This window comes from Euwallacea similis, chromosome 11, assembly GCF_039881205.1.
Source record: "Euwallacea similis isolate ESF13 chromosome 11, ESF131.1, whole genome shotgun sequence".
In the NCBI taxonomy this organism is placed as follows: Eukaryota; Metazoa; Arthropoda; class Insecta; order Coleoptera; family Curculionidae; genus Euwallacea; species Euwallacea similis.
This window is the reverse complement of record NC_089619.1, coordinates 3,572,158-3,586,000: the sequence shown is the minus strand read 5'-3', so window position 1 is coordinate 3,586,000 and position 13,843 is coordinate 3,572,158. Positions and strand designations below refer to the sequence as shown.

Sequence of the window (13,843 nt, the reverse complement as noted above, 5' to 3'; positions counted from 1 at the left end):
AATAACTGGAATATTTAAATTACCTCGTTGTCAAGTAAAAGACATGACAACCGCTACATCTTGGATATCAAAGTTAGAATTAAAATGACTCTGACCGCCATTAAGCACAAATTTAAATACGAGGCGAATAATAATTGCTCCTCCCTATAATTTTCGTGCCACTCTTGTCAAATCCGAAAGAGCAAGCCTGAAAAAAGGAAAGAAAAATACAAGAGCGCATATATGGTTAAAAAATAGAACATAATGCTTCATGCTGTCCGATGGCCTATCGTCCAACATTCTCGTTTCTCCACCGAACAAGCTCTTGCACCAACCAGATAGAGATTTACTGCCGATTAAAATAATTATCGTGCATTAAATTTTTTTTCTCTCTACTTTGTACTCGAACTTTGATTTATTTCCAAGGTCCCTCCGTATTTTATCTGCAAGGCCTTCGGAATGTAGGCTGTTGTAGAGAATACCAGCGCAGACAGACGAGATATGTATAACATGTACACTCTCAGTACACGCAATTACACATTTTTGCGATTTGCTCTGCTTTGACTTGCCATAAGCTTTCGATGATTAAATATGTTAATGACTCGAATATCTTGGTAATTCATCTTGTGGTATTGAGGGCATGTATTGATTGCAGTGCTTCAGAAATACGTCCGAAGGAATGAGACTCGTTGGCGCCTCAGAGATCTCGGCTAATGTCGAATTCTTTAAACTAATGGGAGCGTTGTTTTCCCTTCAGCAATGAATACTGCATATATAAATTGGTTCTAATTTTGCAAATTCTGTAGAAATTTAACGAGTTTTAACCTGAAATCGTTTCCCAGATTCAGATAAGTATAACTAGCGGTTAAATACTTCCGTTAAGTCCGCGAAATCAAGTTATTTATAGCTTTTAATTTCCTACTTTAATTGGGCAGTAGTTCTACATCCGCAGTACCGCTTGTCAGATCTAGAACGAGACAGGCAGTAATTTTTGTCTACACCTCGCCCACTTAATTATTGCTGTATATGTTTGTAGGTTGTCTTGGTGTTACCAGTTAATACCAAAAAAAGACAAATGAGTTCATTTGATAATGAAGTGCCAACGATGTAGGTGGTACAGGAATTGATCGTCGGAGTCACCATGTTGGTGATATTGTAGCCTTATAAGAATGATGCGAAGAGCAACCCATCAGGCACCTTGAGACTAGAGGTTTAAGTGAAAATTCGCAAACATTCCTCTACAAGTCAAAATCTGGAAAAAGATTCCCCTTATTCTCGAAAAAAAGGTTGTTCGGGTTAGTTCAGGTTCAGGTGGCGCGGTTCATGGTTTCCGCAATTAGGTATCTTATATATACTGAGATGTCAGTAAACATGATCCCAAGAGCCTTCATGACTTCATTAATCATAATTTTTAAGCCGTGTAGCACAAATATAATACACTAGGTACCATTAAAATTGCAACACCTAGCATTAATGCATCAAATTCCTAGTAGTCCTACAAATGATTAGATTTTACATACGTTTAATACAGGAAGTGTTAGGACCAGTAAGTATTCCATGCATTCAGCGTATTGGAAACGTGCTTTTCCAGCAAAACAATGCGCGGTCACATATTACTCGTGTAACTATGGCTCATCTACAACGTGGTAATGTTAATGTGCTTACTTGGCCTCCACGCTCTCCTGATCTTTCTCCTATAGAACACGTGTGGGATATGACAGGAAGAAGAGTTACCACCCTGGGCAACCCATTACGTACTTTAAGCAGAGTTGGGAAATGCAATTCAAGTTGCCTAGGATACACCATTTCAAGAGGACATCGACCGTTTCCTTGGAAGTATGCCCTGACGAGTTGTTAATGTGTGAATTCACAAGGTTCACGTTATTAGAATTTCAAAGACTCTCTGGAATTCGGTTGACTCAAAAGTTACATAATTTATTTTATATACTGTGATCGATACATTTATTAAATTTCATTAAAATACATGCCTCATTTCTAGGCGTTGCAATTTTTATGATAAATAGTATATAATACAAAAGCCAAATATTAGAAAATCATGGATGCATGATATAGTCCGTACTAATTAGCATTCTTAAGGGGGCGCTTTGTAGCTCAATGCATAACAACAAGGTCAGAGAATTTCTTTGGAGAATGCAGCTTTACGAAGACAGGTATAAGAAAAATGTCAGAATATACATATCATTGGTGAGCAACATTAAAGAAAGCTAGAAAGATCATTTAAGCACCTAGATGTGCACCATAATGAAGAAGCGGAAAAACTCATACGTCTTCTGGAGAATATACGAACACGTCAAATTGAAGCACCTATAAGAGGAGAAATATACGCTCTGAAGAGACTGATGGTATCTGATTTGTAATCATCATTTTTATTCCTTTGTTATATTTACCATCGCAACAACGGAATTATTGCTATAAGTAGAAGGTGAGTGGCCATAATCTCACTCAAATGTTCCTACGCTTTAATTATATACTAAAGAGACTAAGATATATTTTTAAATCTTCACCTCAGCAATACGTTTCAAGCAATGTTTTATCAACACGTATATGGAATTTTGGTTAACGGATATCATTAAGATAACATGCATTTATGCACGCTCGTCTTATTAGAAATTCCTAATCTTGACTGCCGGGGAAGCCATAGGTAGAAACTGTTATGCTCATTATACCTGGGATACCAATTTCGTATTGTATGTTAATCGGTACTGGCGAATAGTACCGCAAACTTGGTTGTAAAAAGTGTTAACCTCCTTCGGTTTGTGAGATAGTAAATTTCATAGGAGCGGCGGTTGGTTCAATTTTTTAATTGAAGGCTACTGGGCTTTGATGGGATGGAGATACATCGTATAATGGATGATCAGGTCGTGTTATGACTAGGTGATTTTGATCAATTAAATCTAAATTATATATATTTTGTTGGCTCAGCTAACAGTAGTTCAAGAGTGAGAGACGCAGAAGAGGAATAATAATTAGAAATGACTGTTTCAATAATAGAACATTTTGATAAACAATCATTCAGTAGCATATGAATTGATGCTTGTTTTGCTTTAGGGTGCTTCACTAAGTGCATCAAAATTACCAAGTGTGAATGCTGTTCCACGTTAATCAAGCCAGAACGAATCCTAACTCTTCAATACAAAAGAGATGAACATTATACATACAAACAGTTCTGTTTCAGCAATATTCCCATGAAAGTAGCATTTCTCTAGCTTCCAAAAGCCGACAAAAGCACCTCACAAAAGCACTTTAAGTTGAACAAACAATTTCACAAATTACCACTTATTTTTCATGAAGAAATGCGGGATCGTAATGGCATCTCAGAGTTCTCTTATTATTTTGTTTACAGAGATTTCAATTAAAATCTAATAAACCAAGATGATTACAGCACTACGGGTCTAATTTGTGAGTAGTTGCTTGATTCCAAATGAGGCTCTAATGTTGATTATGTACCATTTAAGGAAGAGTGTGGTCTTTTGTCAACGACGCTCCAAGAAGTTGAAGGACGTTCGTGGGGATGATTACATTAGGTGATGAGTATGAATTAATTGATAATCACATTAAAAATCGTTGCTGGGAAAGAGATTTGCAGCTTATGAGGCTCGAGAAAAAGTAACTTAGCCAAGGAGAGCTTTTTTATTTGTCTGAGATGTCAGAACTTTTTTGAGAGTTGCATGTAGGCATTTTTATTGTTTTTAGTTAACCGTAAACTCAGATGCTCTCTGCAAAACCAACAACAAAGCAACACCTAACACCGACTTTTTTAAAATTTATTGCTTTGCATGGTGCATGCGGTTTTGCATGGTTTCCACTGTTTTCTATCCAAAATCACGTGTTTAAATGTGCAGTCGGGCCACTTTTAATGAGCGACTTTTTCACAATAAAAACGTCTTGTATGATTTTTCACATTTTAAAAAACTGCCTACCTTCGAGGTTTTGCTATTCGATTATTTTTTCGTTACTTTTTGCACGTTTGGATCTGAGCAGAGTTGTTCCTTACTAATCAACATGAAGCAAATTTTGTACTGTTTCAAACTAAACAGCCGCACAGACAGTTGTATGTCGAAGTCAAAGCAGTTTAAATTCGTAGTTAATGCGATTCTGTCAGTTATCATGATGAATGAATTCGCGGATTGACATTGCGATAATTGATTGATAATTTAGCTGGGAAATTGAGTAAAATATTATTCAGCAGCCGGTCCGAATATAATATCTGTCGAAGAATACAATTTTTCCAGGGATTCTGATGGTTGAAATATTTATTGGCTTCGGCCACGTCTGGAAAAACTTCTTCTCCTCTGTTCTCCTTAGCGTTTTCCATGCAATCCATCAAATTGTGTAAATATATTTGGATTAGAAAATGGATCATTCCGGGAGTATGATATATGGAAGTCCAGAAGATCAATAAGTATTGGTAGTGTTTCACCTGGCTTAGCTTAGAAGGCAATTTAGCCGATTTACGCGCAAACACGGATAATTAATTAATAATTATAATTAATCCAGAATCTGAGTCATTAATTACAATGAAAAATGTTAGTTTTTTGGAAACAGTTCTAAGGCTATCACCTATACCTTTACTACGACAGGAGTTTACTTACAGAAGTCATTAGCTACGACTGCAGTTAGTCTTTTAAATAATAAAAATAGTGTACGTAACATATGATGACACCATGCAACACTGAAAAATTCGCCAACATCTTGATAGCTAGTTTAGGTTACAAATGCGTTGAAAACAAGTTAAAACAAGTTCATACTCGCATGTCACGTCTCATAACTTTAATAAGTTATTAACTTTAATAAAACTTTAATCATTTAGTGACACGCGCACTCTCAGTTCAAACCCATCTGTTGGACATTTGTTCTAAAAGTAAACTTTTTTGTGATTTAAAGTTATAATTTCTGTTATTATTGTTATTTAAGTTATAAAATTACATAGTCTCGCAAGTTTGTGTGAGTTCTTCTGATTTGTTCCGCTATATTTATGGTCAATTTATATCCAAAAAATAAAAAAAGACATTTTCGCCATTACTGGAAACCCGTTACGGGGCTTATTTTAATATTAAAATTAAAGGACAAAACATATCGCGGATGCCCCATGTTTGTTGCTTAAAATGTTATAAATATTTGACAAGGCGGTACAATGGAACAATTAAAAAAATGCCTTTTGGCGTCCCAATGCAGTGGCCGGTAGCCAAGAACCACGTTGACGATTGCTATTTCTGTCTAACGAAAGTGAAGGGTTTTCCTAAAAAATTAAAGGGTTCGGTAGAATATGTCAAGGTAACGTCTGGAACAATGCCGCTACCCCATTCCGCAGAACATTCAGTTTCGATAAGGTTCTCCGCTTCGACAAGCTCAACAAGTCTCCCTTCTAGCGAAGAGGTGTTTTAAGAACCAGCTAATAAAGAACCCCATCTAATAAGTCAATCAGAGCTAAATAACCTTGTCAGAGATTTAGGATTGACCAAGGAAAAGTCTGAAATATTAGAATCTAGATTGAAGCAATTGAATCGTTTGCTGAATGACGTTGAAACAGCAACGTACAGAAAGCGACGCATTTCTTTAGCTGAGTTTTATTCGAAAGAAAAATGATTTAATTTTTTATACAGATATTAATGGACTAATGTTGACGTTAGGTCATAGTCATATATCAGAAGAATGGAGACTATTTATTAACGGATCGAAGCTAAAGCTTTAAAGGCAGTTCGACTTCACAACGGTAATACATTGCCATCTGTACCTGTAGCGTATAGCGCTCACTTGAAAGAAATTTATGAAATTTTAAAACTTATTCTGGAAAAGATCAAATACGTAGAGCACAAATGGCAAATTTTCGAAGATTTAAAGTTAGTGGCATTACTTTTAGGACTGCAAACAGGATACACAAAATATTGTTGTTTCATATGTGGATGGGACAGCAGAGCGCGCTTAAAGCATTAAATTAAACAGGACTGGCCTCTAAGAACTGGATTCGTTTTTGGCCAGAAATATGCCGAAAATGAACCAACGATATCTCCTGAGAAAATAATTTTACCACCATTACATATAAAACTCGGACTGACAAAGAATTTTGTTAAATCACTATGCAAAGATGGACCAGGATTTCAATGCCTGATTGAAAAATATTCTACATTAAGCGAGGTCAAAATTAAAGAAGGAATTTTTGTAGGTCCTGATGTAAGGAAAATAATGAATGATCCCTCCTTTTTATCAAGCCCGAGTCCTATAGAAAAGACGGCATTTCTAGATGTGACAAAAAATTTTCTCGGAAATTACAAATCGCCAGATTTCCACGAAAAGATTACATCTTTACTTAATGCTTATCATCAGCTACGATATAATATGTCATTGAAAATTCACCTTTTACGCTCACATTTGAGTTTTTTTCCGGAAAATATGGGTTCAGTAAGCGATGAATATGGAGAACGTTTTCATCGAGATATTACGGAGTTTGAGAAACGTTATCAAGGCAGATGGGAACCAGCAATGTTTGCAGACTATTGTTGGTGCTTTCACAGAGAAACTACAGAATCTGATTACAAAAAAAGACCAAATCGTTCAAATAAATATAAGTTTTCTAGTGAGAAATATATTGATATAAACAATTATATCATGAATAAACATTTTCACTATAAAACATGAAGTGTGGTAAAATATTATTTTCTAAATCCCATCTAACACTAAGGCCAGGAATCATAATAACATCCTGTAAACCTAGTGAACTTTTTTTTTAACTTTGTTGCACAGTGTAATTAGATGTAATAGGTAACACCACTCTTTGGACAGTCTCTGACCTCGGTACCGTACCGAAAACATCAAAGGAAGAATAAACAATGGTAGGACATAAGGTTCTTGCTGAAACTCTCAAGATCGACCATGAGGGTCGCTGTGAGGTGTGACTACCCTGGATTCAAGATCGTTCATTATTAGACGGTCGTAAGGAAAGGAATAGGAGGCACTCTGAAAAAACGGGAGTGGTTTGTTTAATGAGTATGATGATGATGATGTTGATGTTGATATTCATGATGATGTATGATGATTTAAAAAGAGTTTAAAGAGAGTTGCTTGATAACTAAAATCGATAGAGTGTTCGATGCGGGAGCAGCTAAATCATCCCTTGTTTAAACGATGTTTAGAAAAAAGATCGAATTTTGAGGAAGAAATATCTAATATCTTCCTGATTTTCAGAGCAGACGAGGTAGAAGTCATTTGGAATATCCCGAGCCAGATTAATTCTATTCACATGCCTGGCTTCTAATGAATACTTTATGGTAAATTTCGATAATAATTTTTCTTATAGATGCTTTTTTGCATATCCAGCCAGCAACTGCATGTTTTTTGTTATCTTGGAATGCTATATTGCTCAATACTACGTACTTATATTACTCTTGAAATACTATACTCTGCAATCTTGTAATCCCGAAATACTATCCTCTCTAATATCCCCTGTGATGTCTCCCTCCCTTTCTGTTTGACTAACTATTATAAAAAGTGCACTAGAAAGAAACATTTCGACAAGTGGTGTAGCAATTGCTTCGTAGATTAAACTACAAATATGGGCACTGTGTTCGAAATTCAAGTACCCTCCAAAGGATGGAGCTATGCAGACATGTAAGTGAAAGGAACAGTCTCAAGTTAAACTGCAGGTGATACCCACGAAAATAAATTAGCAAGTCAATTCTTAGCTGATCGCATCTACAGGGTTTTCTCTCAATAAGCACCACTAAGTGGTTAGGTATGTAAATCGAATTTCAGTTGCGGTTTATATGAAACCCAGAGGAAACGGTTTCGTTGCTTCGAAGCTAATAAATAATAATGGCGATACATACCTGCGAACCGCTTACATAGATGTGTTTCTAGATCAAGCTATCAATTTAGTTTGCACGACCTTATGATAACGATTTCTATCAATAATGATTCTTTAACCTTTTCTGCAACAATAATTGCGTTAATTTCCAAAGACAGCGTGCTAGTTTTAATCGACCGCTTTCTGAAATGTGCGAAGCATAATCTCGAATGTTTTAACATACATTTACATTTAGAGCTTGTTTATAAAATAATTATTATCTAACCGAGGATTTGTACCTGCATAACTGTAAGGATGAAGGCGAACGAACCTATAAATTTCGTCTGTAGTCGTGCAAAAAGACATTCTTCACCTTTTACGTATAACTTAGATTCTAGCCAACTCTCTCTAAAATTGGTCTTTTGAATTATCCGACTTCCTGGGAACATAACGATTGAAATTATGATTATGAAAATTGCTAAATCCCACATAGACGTCTAAAGTCTGGAGATTCCTTTAACAAGCACGCAAGTCAATGGCCAGGTACTATATAATATCTACATTGCACTTTTATGTTCTCAGGTTCACTTTCCTGTTAGAACATTAAACATGCAATCATATATTTCAGAAATGTTTATTACGTAAGTAATCGTAAATTTCTTCGATATAGTGGAAAAGGAACTCTAGAGAGAATGCGGTTTGTGTTGGTCGGTCGTGGTTTCAATTAGATGCATACAATTGCAAATTTACGCTAATAATTTGTATATTCGATATTTCACCGTGATTTTCACGAGACCCAGGGTGGTCCGAAAAGTCGTAAACTTTTTAAAGCGGAGTAAAAAAAAATTAGCAAGTCAGATGGAACAAATTTATTTTCAAATTGTAGAGAAAACCTGGAAAAATTTACGTTTCGAAAATTATATTGTCTAAATGTGTTCCAAGTCTGTTCTGGCACTCCTCAAGCCGACCTCTAAAATTTGTGCCAACTCTCCGGCAAGTGTCTTCAGTTATAGCCTTGATTTCTCGACGAATATTGATTTTCACATCTTCGAGAGTGTCGGCACGGTTGCGGTGGGCTTTACTTTTACGGTATCCCCATAAAAAAAAAATCGCAAGGAGCCAGGTCCGGGCTTCAAGGGGGCCACTGCATGTCCCTCCTCGCGAAATCAAATGAATGACAAGCAAAACCAGAATACAAGTGGGACAGGTGACTGAGTTTCCCTGCACCGAGCTATCGCTTAGAGTCGCTCCGTCTATATTTAATCTACGAAATTTTCTAGGCTGCAACTAAGTATAAAGAACTTTTCCTGTATGTACCAAGTATAAAGAACCTGTGGTAGTTCAGCATCGGGTAAACCCTCAAAAACGAATTTATTGTCAATTGACTCATGAATCATTTTGGAACATTTCAGATGTGTATTAGTAGATTTAAATTGTTCGAATATCCACATGTTAAAATTTTTGGATTAAATCTTCAAGTCCAAGACAATAAACTATGAACGTTATAATGTAAATTGTCCTAAGTAACTAATTTAAATTAATTTTACAAGTCAATATCTAAAGAATTTCCGATAATCTAAGCTGACAATAGCTCAATAACTTAGCCCTTAGATGATAAATCTAATGCCTTATTCTTCAGGAATTTCAGTATAATGTCTTCCCCACATTCTAAAATGAGTATTTCCGATTTTGTATGTAGGTGTCTCGTAACGGTAGTAGTACAAAGCTCTTGGCATTGGTACTAAATTAATGTTTTTGGAAGTCGAAGCTGAATTTTTGGAAAGACTTCTTCGAAATTGCATAGAAATTCTTCATTCTGTCATAAATCTATTCTCTACTAAAATCATCAGCTTTTCCCAGCCCAATCAATCCCACATTTTCCACTTAATTCAAAATATGGCTCGAACTCGAATCATCCTGTAAATTATTCACTTACTAAAGAGCTTATACCTGTATGAATAATGAGAGGGCAGGGATGTCTCAGCGGCGAGAAACAGACGGTTTCAGTTATCCCATCGATTTTTCTTTATTTTAGAAATTCCTCGTTAATGAAGATGCTTCAGAACATCTATGATACATTCTAATAGTTTTTCGCTGCAATTCCCTATTAGAATATTCCAGTTCTCAGCATATAATTTCCCATGCTAATCACCGAGCAGTTTATGTTTGATACCATCGACATATCGATAGTTGATTGGTTCACACGGCCGAAGCCAAGGATTATGTACTAATTACTCAGTGTTTCCTCCGTTTTGTTTAATTAATCAGAACGATTTAGGGAATTTTTATATAGTTACGCCTCACGAAGCCTTTTGGCCATATACGAATGGTTCCAATTCGGTGCTGGCTAAGTTTATGTGTTCGCCGTTATGGGTTCAGGAACCCGAGAATTTACGGATTTTACTTAATAATAATTGAGCGATTTGTAACGCATAAATCTTATTTTGCTCACGGTGTATGAAGTTTAGTTTCGGTAGTTGTTTTTGGTTGTTATACTTCACAATCTGAATGCCGCTAAAGACGAACAGAAAAGAAGGATTTTTACCATCAGGGCCTTATTATTTAATTTAACTTCCCATTGTGCGGAATATGAAGGTTAAAAAGCTCGTTGAAGTTATTATATTGACAAAACGCAAGAAAATAATAATATTTTTGATTTATGTCTTATTGTTGGTACAAAGTGTGACGAACCATTTGGTTTTGGAACCACGTAGAATTATTGTACGGAACGTCCTGAAGTTCGGGTTATTCCTGCAGTCACGTTTTGATTAGGCACCCGGAGCTTCGCCTCGATAAAGAAAAACTATCCAATAATGATTTCTGGCAATGTGTAGCCAGATGCATGTAATACACAGAGTGCTTCCAAAAATGAGGGCAATATCCCGGAAATGAAAAGTTCGTGTTAAAAGATTGTACTCATGCTTATAAATTGTTTTCCAAAAACTTACCCTTACGGAAAAACAGCCCTTTTCATCCAGTTGATGGAATTTAGTGCATTTATTTCAAAGTAATATTTAACAATTTTAACACAAAAATACGGTTTATTTTGGTATCTAGGTGATAGAGTAAAGAGCACACGCAAAATTCATTTTATTTCAACACATTTGTTGGCACGAATTATTGACGCCAATTTACTAGCAATTAAAAATTTCCTTATTTACACATACAAAAATACTGGCGCCAATGATTGCATGCGGATGTGAACTCCGCCTAAGTATCAAACGCTTATCGCCAGGGACTTGAGGAATTAATAAGCATGGAAGAATGAACGAGATCAATTATATTGATCAATCACTGAATGAAAATGTAATTTTGCCGTCGTAAATGTCATCTAATTTTCTGTTTTATAAAGCGAGGTTTACCTATGCACGAAGCACTGACGCCAGTCTTTTTCGTGCGTAAAACACCTAAAATTTCGAAGTGCCAGTAAACTTATGTTAAATAAATGTTAAAAAGATGGCGAATTTTTTGGACTCAGAAATTACACCGGCACTTGCGCCAATAATTGATGAAATCGAAAATAGACAGTTTCAGTACGAACCAAAGTCTTTGGTAGGAACAATTCTCTAGGAAAGTAACTTTGCATAAACTAAAACTGTATATTTTTATTATCTTTAATTCACTTGGTCAGCGCCTTGAGTAAATTTTCTTTCCTAGGATTTTTTTGGAAATAACAAAATCACTACTTCCTTTGCCAACTGTCTGACCACGAGTCATTGTTCCGGACCTATTATTTAGGACCATCTATCTGTGCAGTCCATTGTTCGGACTTGGCTTAATTGCTGCTTCGTTCATCATGCCATCCAGTGGTGGAGTAAGCCTTATTCCTAGTTTGAAGAAATAACTCACCAAAACCGAGTCCTTTAATAGAACAGTAATTCATCGTTGTTTCTTTTGCTTGTCTGACTCTTGTAGTTTCATTTTCCGCCTTGATCACTGTGAACTGGAAGTGATGTCCAATTCACACCTCTGGGAGATTTCTGGGTTATTTGGGAAAATCAGTGGCGCGCAACCCCTTCCAGTTTCCGAGCCTATTGAGCGCGGCGTTATTTTTAATTTGCCAGCCATCAAATAATCCTTCCCAGACAACAATTTATTGGTATTTATCATTGTTTTTTTTCACAGCTTAAATTTAATATCTTTTAATTCACAGCGAGCGTTTGGCAAACTTTTGGCGAAAATAATTTAATAGTTAATTTTTTGCTGGGTCCAAAGAAGGAGTTAAAGCTTCCCTTCAAGTCGTTTTGAAGTCTGAGCTGACCGTTTATGTGATCCGCTGCTAAAGGAAGCATTTTTTTTTGGTTGTGGAAAACCCGTTTAACGAAATCACCAAGAATTATATCACCGTTTGGCGCAATAAACCACAATAATAAATAAATGGTGATAATAATAGATCTTTTCTATCGTTGTCGACTAATTAATAAAGAATCCAATGCTTCCCAAGTTAGCAGGAATAGAGCCCTTCTCGTGGCTTCCACACAAGCATCGTCGTATCATGTCATGGCGTCTGAAAAATTCCAGTATTCTCCACTCAGGCTGTTGCAAATTACCAAAACAAATCCATAAACTTTTCTTCGGATCACTCCACGCAATATTTAAGAATTCAAGAGCTTTCCTTGATCCCGAAGTTCTCTCCAAAAAATCTCCAGTTCAAAGTTAAATGTTGGAAAAATCATCAAAAGTATATCATATTACGGGCGTTAACGTTGTATGATTATTGTTATGACTTTGTTCAGGCGATGATTCCCTATGACCTTTTCACAATCAATAATTATAAGTACGAATATAAATCAATAAAACCTGCTTCTGTCTGGGAAATTCCATCCCGAGGCATATCAGGTCTTAATAGCATCTCAATTGCTCCAATTTCTTTCATCAATTCCAATCTTAACCTAAATTCATTTGTAGAATCGTTTATTATTTTTCTCCCTGTTACTTGCACTCTTCAAACAAAACGTACTTTTCTCTGATTGTTTTATTAGTATGAAGTCATAATTTCTGAATATTGCAATTTATGAGCATAATTTCTGCCACCCATTTGATGAGCAAATCGCATTATCTAGCGAGTTAAAAGTTTCATCAATTACGTATAGTAATTGCGCTTGGGAATTAACGACAGCTGTAGGTAAGAAATAAATTTCAAAAAAATCAGGCGGTAATGCTTTCTTGATCACAATTTGTGAAGGATTCAAAAAAATGACTAAAGTTTTATTTATTCCTCCCCTGGCATGTTTATTTTTTTCAAAAATTGCTCCATCGAATTTTTCATAACTTTAAGTTATTTGGAGCTCTGTTAAAGAAGCTTTTGTTAATTTGAAAACTGAAGTGTTTAGTATAATAAATTCCCCTGTAGCAGTGCAAAAATAAATGCTAAAGATAAATGAAAATTTACCTTGAACTGAACTGCGGACTTTCCAAATTTCACTCGCAGGCGCCGCACCGTTGCCGACCCTGACGTAATAGTTCACGAACGATGAACTTTTCACACACTTGAAAACACCATTCACAATGTCAATGCCGTCGACAATTTATTATTCCGCGATTACTGAAACGAGTGCAAAATTTGCCGATTTCCAAGCAAGACTCCAAGAAACGGTAAAGACACAGTTGAAGCGGTACGATTTCCTGCAAAAAATCGAGAAGACGTGCGAAGAAGTTGAGGAAACTGCCGGCTAGTTGCAATTGGTTCTTCTGGGCTCTAGGCCTTCCGCTATAGAAGTAAGCCAAGGAAGAGTGCGTCTTCGTTTTTACGCTAAGAACAAGACCAAAAGGCCGTACTATTGGATGGCGTTTCGGCTAGCCGAGTAACACTCGGTATTAACAGTTAGACGCACTGAAGAACTTGACGACGCTTACATTACTTAAGTCTAGTTTACAACAAGAATCCCGCGGTTACGGAATTCACTATAGCCGAATTTCAGACTCATCACTTTTTTCTAAAACAGGAACAACCTTTCAACCAAACTGCCTTTTTCTCTTCTCCGCGAATTCAGTCATTGAAACATCTAAAAGGCAAATAACGGGGGACTGCTAACTTGAACTAACCTGAACCTGACTGCTACC

At 36.1% G+C, this 13,843-nt stretch overlaps 1 protein-coding gene across 1 annotated transcript in view; it reads right to left on the bottom strand.

The window, feature by feature from the left end:
* The window catches only part of tyn (trynity), a 71,413-nt gene extending 57,907 nt beyond the window's left edge, over window positions 1-13,506 (bottom strand). The window contains exon 1 of the mRNA XM_066394988.1: window positions 13,173-13,506. The gene's annotated coding sequence lies outside the window, so the exon portion shown is untranslated. The remainder of the gene's footprint in view (window positions 1-13,172) is intronic.
* Window positions 13,507-13,843: the final 337 nt, after the last annotated feature.